Genomic DNA, 18651 nt, shown 5'->3' on the forward strand with positions numbered 1-18651 from the left:
GTGCCTAAACTGCAATCAAATAGAGACTGCATGGTCCCCTGGGACACTATATCCCATCTGTGTCTGATAAAACTGAATGGAAGAAAAGGATCACCCCATGGAGTAAAATTTAAAAGTCTGGGAGTCTATGCACTTTCTCTTCATTTAAGCATTGTCCACCTTCTTTCTTTCTGTTTATTTATGTATTTATGTATTTATTTATTTATTTTCTTATTTTACATAGATCCCAGTTCCTTCTCCCTCCATCAGATTTTGTTGATCCCTCCTGGAAGGCATTACCACCTTCTTTCTTTTGAGACTTTTACTCTGTTTTGGGTTTTCATTTGTTATGGATCTAACACTATCCCTATTCTCCTTGATTTCTTGGGGGCTCTGAGCTGTCTCCATCTATTTCATTCATTTCTCTTATCAATACCATTGATGTTTACTATTATGGGGTGTGTGGTGCTTTGAATGAGAATGTCTTCTGTAAGCACACATATTTGAGTATTTGGTCCCTAGTTGGTGAAACTGTTTGGGAAAGGGTGAGGAGGTAGGTGTGGCTTGGTTGGAGAAGGTATGTCACTGGATATTTGAGGTTTCAGAAGCTCACACAGTACTTTTTCTAGACCTCACATTATGTCCCCAAACACTGTGTGACAGATAGATCAAATGTCTTTCCCTATGTATAGATAAAAGACAAAACAGAAATCCACAGCAAAAGGTGATTCTCTTGTGTTCAGAATTGGTTATAAAATTTAAATAAGAAATGCTCCAAAATCCAAAACCTTAAAAATTTAACAACTATGCAAACATTACAAAATTTAAAACAAAACAAAACAAAAACAAAAAAAAAAACAACTAAAATCTGAGTAATTCTGGATTCCATGTTTTGAGAATGAATATTCAGCCTATGGATACATACTGGCATATGAATCTACAATTTGTAATAAGATTACTTTACACATAACTTTTAAAAATGTTTTATTTTTATTTTAGGGTATATGTGCACCACATACATACAGTGCTCTTACAGACCAGAAAAAAGGGTGTTGGATCCTCTGAACTGTAGTCACAGACCACTGTTTGCTGCCAAATGGGTGGTATGGGACTTGATGGGGTCCTCTGCAAGAGCAGCAAGTGGTCTTAACCATTGAGCCACCTCTCCAACCCCACATATAAACTGTTTTTGTTAAATTTATCTTATGAAACTTTTAAAAATCTATTTCTGTAATCAATTTCTCCATTGATCAAAGTTTAATGCCACTCCCAGGAGCCACAAAAATCTGGACCCAGGCTTGTGGTATGTCCTTAATGAATTGTTAGAGTCTTCTGAAGCCCACAGAACAGTCCAGTGTCTGACCATCTATTGCTCTTGGTTGCCCACCAGAATTTGATGGTAAGATCCTGTAGCTGAAGATACCACTCATCTTGGTTACAAGGTAGAGAGAAACCAAGATGAAAGCTTTCTCTCTACAGGGGCCTTCTTCACCTTCAAAGGTGCTTTGCAGGCTTCTTGGAAGAAAGGGCATCAGTATTTTCACCCATCTATGCGCCTTATGAGCTACAAAAACCACCTATCAGACAAGATACGCCCACTGCTGCAATTTGGTTCAACTGTTGTGGTGACAACTCACAGCTCTCTGATTGGATCTGAAGCCTGTTCCATAGGAAGGAATTAATTTCAGGTTCTGTAAACCTCATCAAAAACTCCAAACCACAACATCACTAGAACAGCAATATATCCTGAAACATGTAACTGTGGTACTTAAATCCAGGGGGTAGCCAACAGCCATCATATTTGATGTTAAGGCCTACTCAGTAGGAGAGAACTCATGCCTAGTATTACAAACCTGGCTTACTACCCATGACTGATGAGGCCATGGACCCTAGAAAACCAATTAATGTGTATAATTTCTAAATGCACTATTATAGCCACAGATAAGTATGGCTCTTATCCCTCATCAAAAAAGCTTTATTTTGCATCAGATAGAGCATTACAGAAATCCACAACTGGTCAAATGCAAAGATCAATTAATCATGGGGTGCTCAGCCCCAAATGATACATCTACAACACAATCTCTACACCTAAGTTCAGGGAACGTCACAGAAGAAGGCCTAGAAAGGCTGTATGAGGTAAGGGGCCAGGACATCTCCTGAGAGTGTCTTTATATATGACAAGGAGGCTGCATCCTTGAAATCTCAACAATATGCTTGCCTAGACAAGACTTGTACAATGAGAATACCAGTCAACATCCCAGCATGGATGGGGAAAATTGCAAAAGACCCCCACACCTAGATAGAGAGCTACAAGCAATCAATGGCTGAAGAGAGAGGGAGAAATCTACCTTCTCCAGGGACAAGTGCCAACTGATCAGCTCTAAACACACATATATGGGAACCACATTAAGAGGACTCATCAGCTGTGTTTATAAACAAACAAACAGGTATATGTGTATAACAAGAATAAGGAGCAATGAGAATGGGGGGCACGGGATGAGTTAGATGAAGGGCAAGGAGGGAAAATGAATGAAGTACAATACTCATATAAGAAATTATCAATAAACACATTTTTAAAAAGACATGAAGTTAGAAGACTGGGTGGGAGAAAAGGGGACATTTGGGGGAGGTGATGATGAAAGGATATGATCAAAATAGACTATATTAATGTATGAAGTTTTAAAAGATTAAGAAATTTGAGAACTCTAATAATTCTCAATTTTTATTGTTTTCGTAGGTCAGAAGCAGCCTCTTCCTGCTTCTCACCTGTACATGTAAATAACATCATGAAGCACTGTACAGACTTAGGGTAACTTATACATATTATCTCACTTAATCCACATACAACCTGTCAGGTATCAAAGTAATACAGTCAGCAGGTGTCTGCCTTAAAAGATTTACAAAGAACATGGCAGCTCAGCGCTCAACACATTGCTAAAATAGTACAACAAAGCAAATTCAGTACATCTGGCTGAGGGCGTGAGATTCCACACTTCTGAGGCTCCCAAGTGATGCTGGAATTGTTAGATCACCGACCAGGCTTAGTAGTACAGGATGTTAAAAGGGCTGATTCTAAACAACTCATTGTTATTCTACAATTCAGGGCAGATGAACTGAATTAGTTCTAACAACTATTTGCACTAGGGAATCTCTGTTAGTAAATGATAGCTAGAGGAAGCAATTTTCACCCAACCTCCCTTACAATAGCCATGTATCTAACGTCCAGCAGAAGGGCTGTGAGCAGAACTTCTGAGATACTTCCTGGTGCTGCTCCTTACTGGGAATAAGTTTGTCACACTCCTTCATGGCCACTGGAGGGAGATAATGAAAACTGGGTTCTGAGATGGATGCTCTACTGAGATTGGTGTCAGGGACTCTCCACCAGTCATTGTTTTTTTTTTTTTTTTTTTTTTTTTTTTTAACTTTTGTACTATCTGTGTAAGATGCCTAGGCTTGCTATCTCCATATTTGCTTGCTATCTCCATATTTGAATTGGTCAACGGATATTGAATTAACTATTTTTATTTATTTATTTAAAATCTACCACAGACTGATTTGTGCTTTTACCCTGAATTGATGTGGGGACTTTTTTTTTTTTTAATGTCCTCCATATTTGAGGCATCTCCTTTACATATTTTTCTTTCTCTTCTCACACATGCTCGGAAGAGAGCATACAGCCAAAGGTGGCCATCTGCACACCGGGCAGTAGGCCCTAACCAGACAGAAGTGCCTGCCAGACATTCATTTGGAGTTTCCTGCTTCTGGAACTGTGAGGAATACATTTCAGCCAGCCAGTGTATTTTGTTACATCAGTCTAAGCTAACACAGCATTGTAAGACCATGCCTCCCAAATGATTCTCACCAGCTACTGAATTACAAACCAACTGATTTCATTTTAAGCTAATTTACAAAGTATCTTATTAAGACTAAGGTCACATTATAGTGTGTGAAAAATTACCTTTAACACCCTCAGTATAAACCACAATGTACGAAGGGATTTTTCATTATATTATGCACATCTGCTCACAGACACCAACTCAAAAGCATGCACACTCATCAATAATACAGAGCCCCAGGGGACACATATGTGGCTCCTTTTCACCCCTAACAAACCAAATCCCAGCAGCAGGAGGGAGGCCTAGTACTGCTGGGGCTAACCTTGGAGTCTTTATTTACACATATAAGTACATGAATGATATTTACTCTTTTACTCTTTATCTAAAGAACAAGTAAGTCTAAGTTACCTGGTTTCTTTTTATTTCCTGTGCTATAGAGATCCCATCATGAATCTAATATAAAAATAGATAGATAAGGTCTGTTCACTTTACCATCTGAAATAATTATGTCAGTTTAAGTTAAAGAGAAAAAAAGATAGTAAACAACCAGAGAAAAGAATATGCAGTTTACCAGGCAAGGGTTCAATGATTAAATAAAAAATATAAAACACACATACAGGTACATATAAACATACATGCATACAATCATTCATATATAGACACCTTTATGCATTTTAGAGAAGTAGTGATTGCTTGAAACTCAGAGCAATAGCAGTTTCATTCAAAGTAATTATTTTGATTGAAAAAGAGAACATGAATTATAAAATGTTTCTTTGAATATGCTGAATATGAATTATATGTGTTTCTTTATCAAAGATGTAAAAGATATGTGGTCTGTATTCAAGGTTAGCATCTTAGAGGCAAAATATCAGTTTCCTGTTTTCACCCAAACTCCCTTCTGGCTGGGTGCATGCAGTGGTGCATGCCTTTGATCCCAGCACTTCAGAGGCAGAGGCTTCTCTTTGAGTCTGAGGTTAGCCTGGTCTACATAACGAGTTCCAGGACAGCGAGAGCGACATAGTGAGACCCTGTGTCAAAAACACAAACAAAAAACCCAAACAAACAAAACTTCCTTTTCGTTTTCTCATGACCAAAGGAAGACAGCTAAAATACATTGCTCTGTGTAGCTTACGCAATAAATGTATAGATCTTTGGATTATACATGGAAATGCTAGACTCATACTCCCTGAATTAAGGAGATATGAATTAATAACGTATAAATACTACAAATCCTTTTACAAAACTGCTTTTTTTTTCTACCTTGAAAACATCCCAACCAAGCAATATTGCAATATTTCAACATTATACTTTCTGGTTTTATCCAGGCCTTACTTGTCAAAAACAGACATACGGAAAATGCTTCCGTGTTGGCAGTAAACTTATCATTCTTTGTTCATGCTGAGTTCAATCTAAAGTCCTGCATGATATCTTTCCTTTTAAAGTTAGTCCCAGTGAAGAATTTTCTTTTTAGTTCAAGGGAAAAATATTGTGTTTTTCTTTCCCTGAAAGCTTAGCATGTCTCTTTGACACATGAGAATAAGGTCACCTCTTGTGACATTGCATCTTGGCTTTGGGAAGTTGACATCTAAACCTGAAGCTCAGCTACACTCACTGTGCCATCTTTCAACATCTCTGCATCTCTCCTTTCAGTGTATTTTTAATAATGTTTAATATCTATACTATATAAACATTGACAGTCCGTGTATGCTCAACTGTATACTTTGTTATAAATCATATCAAATTAGTATATAATCTAGATATTATAATTTAAAATGGAATAAAAAGATACACTTCGCATTCTGTGATCTTAAAACGATGCCAAAGCAACTGTATTTAACTGTCTTTCATCCTAAAGACTATGCTGTAGGTACTGAGTAGCCTGGAATGCTCAGCAGTAAGTAACAGGCCTTTTCGCGACCAGGAAACATATGACTATAAATCTACAAAGCAAAGTGGTAACTTCTCCCTGGAGGCTCATGGCATCTGTGTTAGCTTTGAAATTCTTGAGACGTGAAGATGTGATTTGGAACTGACCCGGTGACAGCAGCCTTTTACACTGATCAGGCTTTAACAGGGATGCTGCTCTTGCAGAGCTGCTCTCGCATGGGTCTTCAGGACATTTTGCAATCAATTTTGAAAGTAATCTGCATATCTGCCTAGCACACATAATTAAAAGATCCCTAAATGGTCCTTGGCCCTGAGGCCACAGGGCTTCTATGAAGGTTTTACCAGAAAAACAAAGATGAGGGAATGTGAATGGTGTTCCTTCTAGTCAATAGACCTCAACTTTTCTGACCTTGTTCAACTGAAGGTTCCCAGCACACCTAAGAGTCACAAGGTATGCTGTCCGTGGTTCTCAAGAATCAACATATCAGGCTACCCCAGTCAGTGCTGATGTGGACACTTCTCCATGCAACCACCAGTAAAAAAACCAGATGAACTTGGTTAATTCCATGTTTAGAAGAAGCTGGGTTAAAAAGGCCAGACAAAGCAGAAAGAATATGAAAGATTTACATAGAGGAGAAAATGGTGACGATGTTAACACCAGGGATGGCAGATGTTCAGGCTAATAAAGAATTTGGGCACAAAGCCAATGAGTGGCTATTAAGAAGCACAAATTAGTCAAAGACATCTTCAGAACAATTTACAACATGTAACAAATGACTGATAGCCCTAATATGCAAAGGAATCAAATGCCAAATAAGAGACTTAAACATATAATGGAAAAATGGAGCAAAGATACAAATAGGCAACATTTAAATAAAACATGTTTATGCTTTAATATTAAAAAGTTATAGAACAAACTTGCACAGACTTTTTTATTTCATTGCAGGGCGTTACATGTATTTAATACTGATGATCATGGGATCATCAGTGCAAACAGAAACCAATGCTTTGCAAATTAACATATATCAAGAGCCTCTAAAACCTGCATGCCCTTGACCGAGCATTTACTCTGTGTGTGTGTGTGTGTGTGTGTGTGTGTGTGTGTGTGTGTGTGTGTGTGTGTGTAACCCACAAAACATCAGGCCTCTTTGTAAAGACCTCTGGTACATAAATTCTATTACAGGTTTTTTCCAACAACCTAAGATTGAAACAAATATAATTATCAATAATATGAGGTTGGAAATTTTCTGAGTCTGACCTCCTTTAAAAGCAGATCCCAGATACAGGCTGGTGAGGAGAAAGCAAGACAGATGAGGAGGAAATGTGATATGGTTTGTAGAAATGAGCTGGTTCCTGCTGCCAGTAGCACTATCTGACTGACTCCCATTGGAAAGCCCCTGTAGTTCTTCCTCCCTGGCGTCCAGTGACAGTCCCAACTCAGAGCAGGGACACTTGCGATGTGCCCACTCCTCCCTTCCCCTACTGGCTGAAAGCTACAGTGTTACTTTCTCCATTTTTCCAGCTTGTCCCTTCCTGAGCCTAACCGATCTCCACAGCTCTGGAAGAAGTAGAGTGTTGGAGGTGACAACAGCTGGAATGTCATGGGGGATGCTGTCAAAGATGCACAGAACTGTTTATCCAAGCTGTGCTAGCGTCATGTGGGCCAAGGAGGATTGGCATAACAGACATATTTTATGTGAAAACCAGATTACAAGGAGAGTCTACAACACACTTAAAGTACAGAGCAGACCCTGTGTTTGCTCAATATTCACAAAGGATTGATTCCATGACCTCTCAAAGACACTGACGTCTGTAGATGCTCAGACCTTTGTATAAACTGGGGTATCATTTGCTTATATATTGCTGTGTATATTCCTCACACAGTGTAAAGCCTCTCTAGACTAAGCCTAATATCTAATCCAGTGAAGTGTTTAGAAGACCATAGATGTTCAATACATGTGCCATTCTTCTGCATTATTTTTATTAATAATTGGTTGAATCTTTGACTATAGTTAACAATGGATATGGAAAAGGAACTATTATTTTACACACATACACAATCTCTGAGTAGTGATTTTCTCACGTGATTTCCTTTGTATGTCAATATTAAATTATACAAGTTGTCACATCTATCCATTTTCTGCAGTGACTAAGTTTTATTCAAATATGGTAAGTCCAGCCTATGAAGCTTCAATGATCCTATAAAAGACATTTGTTCTATATGTATATGTAGCATTAAGAGATTAGTAATACATTGCCACCCTCAAATTATCTAACAATCATAATTAGGTTTAAACGTGAAGCTAGCACAGGAAATAGCTGCCTTCAGGGTTCTTCTTATTTATAGGTTTATTCAAAGTATAAACATACTATTAATACTTTAATCCTAAATTCTCAATCTAAAGTAGAATGGGAGACTAATATGAGCAAATAATATAACACAAAGCATTTATTCTTGTGCCCAAAAGATTCCTCACCAACTGTACTTCCTCTTGAACCACCAACTGGAACCTGGCATCTCTGTGCTGTCGTCTGTATTTATGCAGTCTTTCATGTGTTTGTTGAGTGGCTTACATGAATTAGTCACCTTCAAGCTCTCTATCTTTGGGCAATCTTGCCATCTCCAAGGTAACCAAAACAAGTACATTATGAACTATAGCAGCTATAACTACAATATGGAAAAAAAATAGTACACATGAGGGCACTATACTCAGCCTTGGAGGCTGTAATGAGAGGGAGGACTCTACTGGAAAGTGTCATATGGTTGGAACAGAAAGCACATAGAAGACAGTCAGTAGATAGAAGGGTGAAAATAAAAATATATCCTTGTCTTTTGAAGGTGGAGTCATAGCTCCAACATTTATTCTATTTATCCATTCCTGTACTTTATTCTCCAGAGAGGAAAAAACTTAGCTCACTGTCCTCATTTTTGATTGAGCAGGTAGAACCCACCTCTTGCCATTCTAGACTCTTGATGGCTTGGTTGTCCACTGCAACCATACAAGAAAAGTCTATTCCTCACTTGTCTACTGGTCTCTCCAGGCCATGTTCCTTGCTGTGAGCAGCCTACCTAACACTTACCTCTGTGTCTTACCCACAGAGCTCCTTGCCTGGCGCCCTGTAGCTTTTGCCCAGTTTTCTGAGCTCCAGTGTATTGCCCCTCTGCCTCCAGAAATCATTTCCTGTGGCCCCTTGGAGCTCGTACTCTCTATTAAAGGTCAACCGTGAGGAGTTTAGTACACACACTATGCTTCAGTTTTGAAAAGTGCCTCTAATATAGGTTTAGCATGTCAGGTTCTCTGGGACTGTTTGCCTCATTGGCAGTTGTTGAGGAGACTTCTAAGCATATAAAAGCAGCAGGCTAGGAACCATTTCTCCTAAGAGAGAAATGGAACCATTCCAATGAGCAGAAAGAGGCAGGTGAAAAATAAACTTATATTGGGAGACCCCATCTAAGCTGTGCTGTGTGAGATGTTCATAGGAACCATCACAAAAGCTATAAAGAAAACAGGCCCAAGCAACAGGACCCAAATTCAAGCATCCCTCAACTGTGTCCTAGCTGTGGGAGTAAGACTCCCTGCATAATACTTTCAAATCAAATAAATACTTCATGGGAAGAGGAAAAATTCTATTTTGGATCCCCTGATAGGCACCATCAACACATTTCTGCTTGAGTAAATTATGCATCACGGGAGTCTAGATTTCATTTAAATTTCTTCTACTAAGACAATATATCACAACTGACTGTAAGAACAGGAATACAAATCTAGTTGATTGGAACTAAAGAAGAATACCGCAAAACCATCCATTTTTTTTTAATTTTAGAAAACAGTTGTTTTTCTTTAAATGTCATCTGTGTTAAATGTAAAGAATTTATTTACGTTAATTTAAAAGACTTTTAATTTAAAGATTTTTTTTCAAAAGAAAAGTCTAAAGTCCTTCAGTTTTAATTTCCAATAAATAAATATCAATAGACATTACAGTGTCTAAGGTCAATAATATAAACAGGGCTCTTTAAGAGTTTATGTAATCCTGATGTTGTTAAATACAAAGGATTCAAACCTGGAAGTTTGTGAACTACTTGCTCAGAAGCTGGCAAATCAACAAATAGAAAAGGACTCAAGTCTCTGACAACCACAGTGACCAGACATGTCCCAGGCTACTCCTAACAGTTTTTACACATGGTATAGATACATTTCTTAGTCTTTTATGCCACCGTGCTGTTGGCTTTCTTTGCTACCCTTACCTGAGCATGCAAAGCACATGCAAGAGCTCTTGTTTGCAACAAGAGACACTTGAGCTATTCAAATAAATGTCATTCATCATATATAAGATCACCGTCAATAAACATCATCTGGTACTCAGCTTGATGCATCTCTTCCCCCAAACTTCTCCAACAAAAGTCAGAGTCAAACCAATCAGAGTGGATAGAAGAGGACTCTTTGTGACCATCTTTAATTGTAAGAGAGAACGAGAATTGGCCTTTGAGGCTGTTCAGCCTAAATGATCCTCAGGATTTTCCACAGGTATCCTTGTTTTCCTTTACCTTTAGCTATGCCCTACATACATAAAAATCATCTTCCTAAGAACACTTCAAAGTGATTGCATCAAAAGGCAACGAAAAGCTCCCCTTTTCGACTTTCTTCAAAATACAGAGTATGCTAAGCTTGACTTTTTGTGCATATGACAATTAACTTGCTTCAAAAAATGTTAATTTATCATCATATCTGGAAACCTACAAATAACATGTCACATTAGATGAATCATAGATTCCAACCTATTAACAGTAAACAGGTCTATGTTCCTTATCCTAGAAGAAGCTATCAATGATTTTCTCCCTAGAAATGGTCACAATAGCTACAGAGGGAGAGTATTTTATATGAATGGACATTAATGTATCATGACATCATTATTTGAGAATGCTACAAGGAAATATAAAGTCCAATGACCAGCACTTACAGTGTTATATATGAGCAAGAATATGATGACGGTAGAAAACTGTAAAAGTAGAGGATGGAGGCTCCCTTCTCTGTAATCACAGAAAGAACACATAACAAAGAAGAGGGGCAGAAAGAGTATAAAAAGCCTTCTCTCAGGGTTCAACTGCCCTTAGCGAGCAGATGACACTGCCAATAAATTCACCCATCAGGCTGCTCATGTGTGAAACAAGGAGTTGGCCCTAGTCATTTCTAAGATCTTATCCAACCCCGTATTTCACTGCTCCCCCCACCCATTTACTGCTCTAGCTGGCGCCATGAACCTGGGGAGTGGGGCTTAAAAATGAAACGGGACTAAAGTCTCATGTAGTAGCCAACTTTATTCAGAGGTTCGGACAATATAATCTCAGGTTGAGTCACCCGAGTAAAGTGTACAATCACAACTGGCAAAAACATGTTTCTCCACAAATGCAGATATGAATAACAATAGCTGAAGTAAACTCGCTCTGATCCACTACACCTGGGAGAAGCACACAACCACATTCCAAGAACAATTTTGTGTTATGAAGAAACTGAGGTCACAAGACTCTTGTCACAAGCACTCGGAATTCTCTCAGGACTTCATTTCTTGGGCTGTGTCCTGAGACATCTCCATTTTTCTTCCAAAAGACAAACCTGTTTTGCCACACTATGGCCACAGCGCCAACTCTGTCCCCATACAAAGCAAATGTTACATATAGGAAGATCTCTGGGTTCTTATTTAGGGACCCTGTTCATGTACTGTAATGGAGAGGCCTGAAGTACAAAGCTGTCTCCTTTATTAAAGACAACAGAGAATTATTAGCAAACAAGATAATAAAAAGCCCATTCGGTCTTATTTTGTGATTTTGAAAAAAAAAAAAAAAAACTCATCAAGTTTGTAATTGTTTCTTAGTATGTCTTCTGTGAGGGTCCTATTCTGTATTATGCTTATTATTAAAGATTTAAAAATTTTAAATTAAATTGTGATTAAAATTTGCAATTTTAATTTAGGAAAGTAATTGCCTCCCTTTCCTTACAGGCACTTTCATATATTAAAATTCATCAAAGGATTGAAACTTTTTTTTTAAACCATTACTCAATACTAGTAAGACAACTGATCAAACCATGCCCATTAGGTGAATGGTAAGTCCTCATATTCTAATTATCTCCTAATTAGTATAGAGAAATTATCTCATGAGTTGCCAAGTTAATTACAAAGAATTGATCTCCAAGCAGTTAAATTTTGCTCATCACTTTTGGATTTTAATCACACATGTCTTCCTCTTTTCACAGCTTCTGATCTACCCCAAATGTGTAATCAGCTTTTAGAGGGAGGTGACGCAAGATACAAGTAGGACAGACTGATGCCACTGAGCCATATCAAGGGGGCTGAACTGGCAATACAGTAGAGTTTTTCTGAATGCAAGATAAGGCATCAATCAGTGGAGAGAGTTATTAAAGTCAATGAGACAGAAGGGATGGGTGATTAATGAAACTGGCATGATATTAAAATGTGATCTCTCAAATTATCACTCTATTTACTGGGAAACAAAACACGGGGGCGAACTAGTCACTCTGTCTCACTGACAAGTCTAGATCCATGTAGGCAGAATATTTTCCCTTGTGTTTTTTGAACGCTTCTTTGTTATGTTTACACCTAGGGTGTTTCTGAGCTATAATATGAACCTATCAATGTTTGCTTTCTTGTCATTTGGCTCACACACTCTCTTGGGGTTGCACTTACTGCTGTGTCAGATGTCTGATTCTCCAGGCATACACACTATCAATTACCAAACTTCCTTGTGCAAACAACTGAAAGGGAAGGCTATTATTGCAGTAAAAATTGGCAACGCTTAGAGAGTCCATTAAATTGAACCAAATTGGAGCCATTGGGCACCAGGCTAAAGTATACAGATGGCTTCATGGCTTCAGTCTACACTCAAAGGGCCATGCATGGCTCACTGCATGCATGGAGTAACCTTTAAAAGAGAAATGACTATGAGACAATGACATTTTACAGGCTCCAATGTAAACAGTTTTAGCAAATGACCTGAGAAGACACATTATTTTGTTATCATTGGGAACTATTATCTAGAAAATTCATATCAGGCTAACATGCAATTACTACTTTAGAAATGCATCACTGAGTCAAATGACAATGCTATCCTTGATTTTCAATTGGTTTCTAAAATTTCATAATTAGAGGTTTTTTAAATGACATGACAATATTTTTTATTTAATTTTTTCATTTTACACACCAACTCCAGTTTCCTCTCCCTCCTCTTCTCCCTCCCTAAAGATCCTCCCATCTACTCCTCGGAGGAGATAAGTCTGGCATACCAAGTTGAGGCAGGACAAGGCCCCTCCCTGTTGTATCAAGGCTGAGCAAAGTATCCCACCATAGGGAATGGGCTCCAAAAAGCCAGTTCATACACCGGGGATAAGTCCTGGTCACACTGCCAGGGAACTCCCAACAGATTGATCAAGACACATAACTGTCATTCACATTCAGAGGATCTAGTTTGGTCCTATGCAGGTTCCCCAGCTGGACATGATAATATTTTTTATCTCTATGAGGACAACTCAGTTTATAATATTTAATTATTTTATTTATTTTTTTTACTGAAAATAGATTTTTTTCATATAATTTATCCTGATTATGTTTTCCTTTCCTTCTACTCCTCCCAAGTCTTCCCGACTTCCCCTCCCATCCATCCACTTTTTGTCTCTCATTAAAAATCAAACAAGCTTCTAAGAAATTATAATTAATATACTATATTATCATATAGTATAACATGATTACAAAACACACACACACACACACACACACACACACACACACACACACACACACACCAGAATAAGACAAAACAAACAACCAGAGGGAAAAGAGCCCAAGAAAAGGCATAAGACAAATATAGATGTCAATACCCACTCATTCACACAATCAGGAATCTCATAAAACCAGGGGCAAGGAACCTGTAGTGAAGAGAGAGACAAGAGCGATGAGAAAGGAGAGAGGTAGGAATATAACATTTTTTTATAAGATTAAGTTAAAAAGACAAAGCTCTGGCACAGTGTTATGAGAAAACAAGCCCCCAAAGCTTCCAGTGAGTTAATTTTTTGTTGGCCATCTACTGGTGGGCATGTGGTATACCCTTAACAGTAACCTGTTCAGCGAGAGACTGTCTTGGTGAAAACTAAATTTTCACTTGCAAATGGTTATCAATTGGATATAACTTCTAGGTTAGAGATGAGGGCTTGTGTCTACTTCTCCTTTCAGCTTTAGGACCCCATCTGGTGCATGCATGCTGCCTCAGTCCCTGTGAGTCCGTATGCATATCAGTCCTGCTGCGTCTAGAAGGCCTTGTTTCACTGGTACCTACCATTCCCTGTGACTCTTACGCTCTTTTCATTTCTTCTTCTGCAGAGTTCTCTCAGCCCTGAAGGGAGGCATTTGATGGAGACATCCCTTTTAGGGATGAGTCTTCCAAGGTCCCTCACTCTGTGCATATTGTCTGGCTGTGAGCTCTATATTTGTTCCCATCTCTGAAGGAGGAGGTGTCTCTGGTGATGGTTGAGCAAAGCACTGATCTATAAATATAGCAGTCATTTTACTGCTATGTTCCTTTAGTAGAACAGTAGTATTTGGTTTTACTTTTGTCCTTGGTCTATCTATTCTCAGGTCCTTGAACAACCAAGCATCATCAGGTATGGGTTCCATCTGGTGGAGAGGGCCTTCAGTCAAATCAGATATCAGTTGGTTACTCCCACAAGCTTTTTGCCACCATTGCACTAGCATGCAAGCAGGCCACCGATGTAGACCAGTAGCTGGATTGGTGTTAACATTTCTCCTTTGGTAGCATGCAGAGTATTTTCTGGTACCAAGAATATTAGCCCATGGGGGGGGGGCTGAAGATTCTATGTAGGCAACAGCTCTACTTCTTTGTGTTCAATGAGTTGTGTAGATGTTGTCTTCAGCAACACAGCCTTACCACTAGTATGGAGAGCAACTTGTAGTTTTGGCAACTGTCTCGCCCCTTTGGTAAAATCGTCAATTATGTGTTACCCCTTTCTGGTACTGGAGATTTCATTTAGTGACAAGAGATGTCCAGTTGGGGCTCTGTCTCCCCCGTTATTTCATTTATATCACCTTCATATATGTATATATATATTTAAGGAAGTTTCTACTGTATTAAGTTTCTGTACTACCCCTCAAAATTCCTTAATTTTACCTATCTCCTACCCGTATCTCCCTTCCTTTTCCATCTTCCATGCTTGATACTTCTGTTCCTGTCCCCCCCACCCTTGTCCACCCATAACTATGTATTCTATTTCCCTTTCCTAGGAAGATCTATTGTCCCCAACCTAGTACCTTACTCTGTACCCAACCTCTGTGTTCTACAGACTGTAGCTTGCTTATCACTGACTTAGTGTCAGTAGTTAGAAATGTAGAAAAATACACATTTTTAAATATACACTGAGTGATAGGTCACCCAGTTTATCTTCATCCTGGAAGAATGACTCTCAGTTTTCAAATACTATTGGCTACAGACACAAAAAAACATCCAGCTTTTAACTAACAACAATAACAAGAACAAACATATGTAGGTCCTGTTCCAATGAACAGAACTTAATCCAAGACGGAAGTGAATATAATCATTGTGAATCAATTGGTTTTATAATGGGGCTCATTGTAATTTTGTCCTTGGAAAAACAAAGAAGACGCCCAAGGAGAGGAAAATTACAGTTAGTCTAAACAGGAAGAAATAAAACAAGCATCTAAATATAGGAAAATCTGGCAGCTGTGACAAGTGCCAACACTAACAAGATGGAGCTAGCAGGCCAGCTGTACCGTGGGTTTTCTTCAGTTTGCTCTCATCTGTTTAAGTGGTGGTACTTTAACAAACTGCACAAGAAATAATCAGTCTGAATCATGGGATGATTACATTTCCAAAGACTTCCCAGGTATTCACCCAATCAAATTCCCTCTTCCAGCATCTGTTCTGTGCTGTGCAGGGTTCCAGGTGCTGAGGATACAGGGATCAACACAATAGCAATGATGATGTTCCGGTGGGGAGAGTCAGCAGGCAAAACATGCACAGTTCCATAGGTTATCACATGGCATCCGAAGACAGCAAACAAGGAAAGGGGTGCATGGGAGGTGCTGCCATCTGAGTGGCCAGCAAGGCTTTGGGAATGACAGCTTCAGAGTCATGAAGGGACTCACTGACATGGAGATTTTACTTTTATGCATTTTTTTTTTAAAAAGTCTGTACCTTTATTTGTGTGATGGTTAATACTGATGGGATCTAGAATCACTTAGGAGATAACATTCTGGGCATACCTTTGAGGGTTACCTAGGTCAGTTTAGCTGAGTTGGGAAGATGCATCTCACTGTAGCCAGATCCATTTTACTGGCTGGAGTGCTGGACTGAACAAAAGGGAGAAAGCTAACTGACACTTGCATTCATCCCTCCCCTTTTTTCTTCCCCCAGGCAGTGTTTCTCTGTGTAGCTTTGTAGACCAAGCTGGCTTCAAACTCAGAGATTCACCTGCCTCTGCTGGGATTAAAGGCTTGTGCCACCACCACCCAGCAACGCCTCAAGTTTCTTTCTTTTTAGCAAGGTCTCTGAGGCCAGCAACCATGCCAGCTTGTCCATGTTTTCCTTTTTTTTTTTAATTTAAATTTGAAACAAGTTTGTTTTACATATCAATCCCAGTTCCCTCTCCCTCCTCTCCTTCCCTGCTCCCTCCCAATCCCCTATCTCATATCCTTTCTGCTCCCCAGAGAGGGTGAGGTCTTCCATGTGGGATCTTCAAAATGTGTCATATCATTTGGAGCAGGGCCCAGGCCCTCCCCAATGAGTCTAGGCTAAGAGAGTATCCCTCTACGTGGAACAGGCTCCCAAAGTCCATTTATACACTAGGGATAAATAGTGATCCACTACCAGAGGCTCCATGGACTTCCCAGCCCTCCTAACTAACACCCATATTCAGGGGATCTGGGAGTCCTATGCTGGTTTCCCAGCTATCGGTCCATGGGGTCCATGAGCTCCTTGTTCAGGTCAGTTGTTTTTTGTGAGTTTCCCCAGCATGGTCTTGACCACTTTGCTCATCCCTCCTTCCTCTCTGCAACTGGATTTCAGGAGTTCGGCTCAGCTGTTTAGCTGCCTTTGCTTCTATCAGCTACTAGATGAAGGCTCTAAGATGGTATATAAGGTAGTCATCAATCTCATTATCAGGGAAGGGCATTTAAGGTAGTCTCTCCACTATTGCTTAGATTGTTAGTTGGGGTTATCATCGTAGATCTCTGGACATTACCCTAGTGCCAGATTTTTCTTTAAACCTATAATGGCTCCCTCTATTATGGTATCTCTTTTCTTGCTCTCCTCTATTCTTCCCCTGACTCAATCTTCCTGCTTCCTCATGGCCTCCTCTCCCCTCCTCTTCTCCCCTTCTAATTCCCTCTCCCCTCCCACAATGCTCCCAATTTGCTCAGGATATCTTGTCCTTTTCCCCTTCTCTGGGGGACCATGTATGTCTCTCTTAGGGTCCTCCTTGTTTGCTAGCTTCTCTCTGTCTCAAGTGTCTAATGCCACACTTTCCCCGTCATGATGGACTACACTACAAAACTGTGAGAGAAAGCAGATCCTTTCTCCTTTAAGCTGCTTTTGTCAAAGCAGTTTATCACACCAACTAGACAAGAAAGAAGGACAATAGGCAAATAAAGTAAGCAGAGGAGGCAGCAGCAGGAAAAAGGATACCAAGACAAAATTTCTGTTTTCATTTTGTGTGTGTGTGTGTGTGCGTGTGTGTGTGTGTGTGTGTACATGTAGCAGTCAGAGCTTAAAATTGTTGCCTTCATCTGTTGTCCTACACCTTAGTGTTTGGAGATCAATTTCTCTGATGAACTTGGATAGGCTCACTGACCAGTGAGCCCAGGGATCTGCCTTTCTTTGTCCCCCAGTAATAGGATTGTAGGCATGAGCATCACGTCCAGCTTTTATATGGGGGTTGGGGATCTGAACTCAGGTTCTTATCCTGGTGCAAGAAATGCTTTATTGACTGAGCTATTTCTCCATGCTTAAATTCTAATTTTAATTAGCATAGACTTGAATTAACACAAACAACTTTGTGTGCATTTTGTGACCATGAAGTGTGATCATTTTGACTGTAGTTCCTGGAAAGAACATTTAGATGGGGGCAAGGAGACTTAAGAGGTAGTAGGAACTGGCATTCAGGCTTTTCTCAAGGGCTGACATTCTCTGGGAAAGTAGGAGAATAAAAGGGAAAAACAAAAATGACAAACTAAAACACTGTAGACCATTTGGCAACAAGTCAGCCTAAGAAGGCAGTGATCTTCTTATTTCAATTTCCTATTCTATAAAGTGGCCATGCTGATTATCCTGAAAGGGTTTCTGAGTATGTCAAGGGAGTTTTCAAAGCAAAAACAGTCTAGGAATACAAGTCATCCATCGACTGTGTTCCTTGTATGACTCTAGTCACAACACTCTGTGATAATAGAAGACAGTAATGAAGTGAGTGATGTGAAAATGAATTCAGTGGAGAAATTATGTTGACAGCATAGCCAGAAGCCATAGTCACAGCTTTACGTTCAAAGTACTATAAGAGGAATACCTGATTTCCCAATATATTCAGCTGTGTGTCTAGTCCTTCTCATGTCTGACTTTGAAAAAAGAAAAACAACAACAAAAAAACCTCTGCTCTTTCTATAATACTTTCTTCTGGTACAATCAGACATGCTGAGTTAGACTTGTTATGGCAAGCTCTCTAGTTATGTTTCATTGTAACCCAGGAGCACAGGAGTACAGAGGCTGTCATTCCTGAGAAACAGGTCACCAAATGCTGTTCATGAGAACCATGATTTCAACTAAGGCTGAGCATCATTTTAGCAACTGACAATGCTAGAGGGACTGTAGGTAGCCCTATTACAGGACCGTTGGGAACTAAAAACATGGAGAATAGAG

The 18651-nt window shown here is 39.3% G+C and overlaps 1 protein-coding gene across 2 annotated transcripts in view; it reads right to left on the reverse strand.

Annotated features, from left to right (window-relative positions):
* The window catches only part of Cers6 (ceramide synthase 6), a 240638-nt gene that overhangs the window by 59414 nt on the left and 162573 nt on the right, over positions 1-18651 (reverse strand). The window lies entirely within an intron of this gene.

Source organism: Phodopus roborovskii, unplaced genomic scaffold, assembly GCF_943737965.1.
Source record: "Phodopus roborovskii unplaced genomic scaffold, PHOROB, whole genome shotgun sequence".
NCBI classification, from domain to species: Eukaryota; Metazoa; Chordata; class Mammalia; order Rodentia; family Cricetidae; genus Phodopus; species Phodopus roborovskii.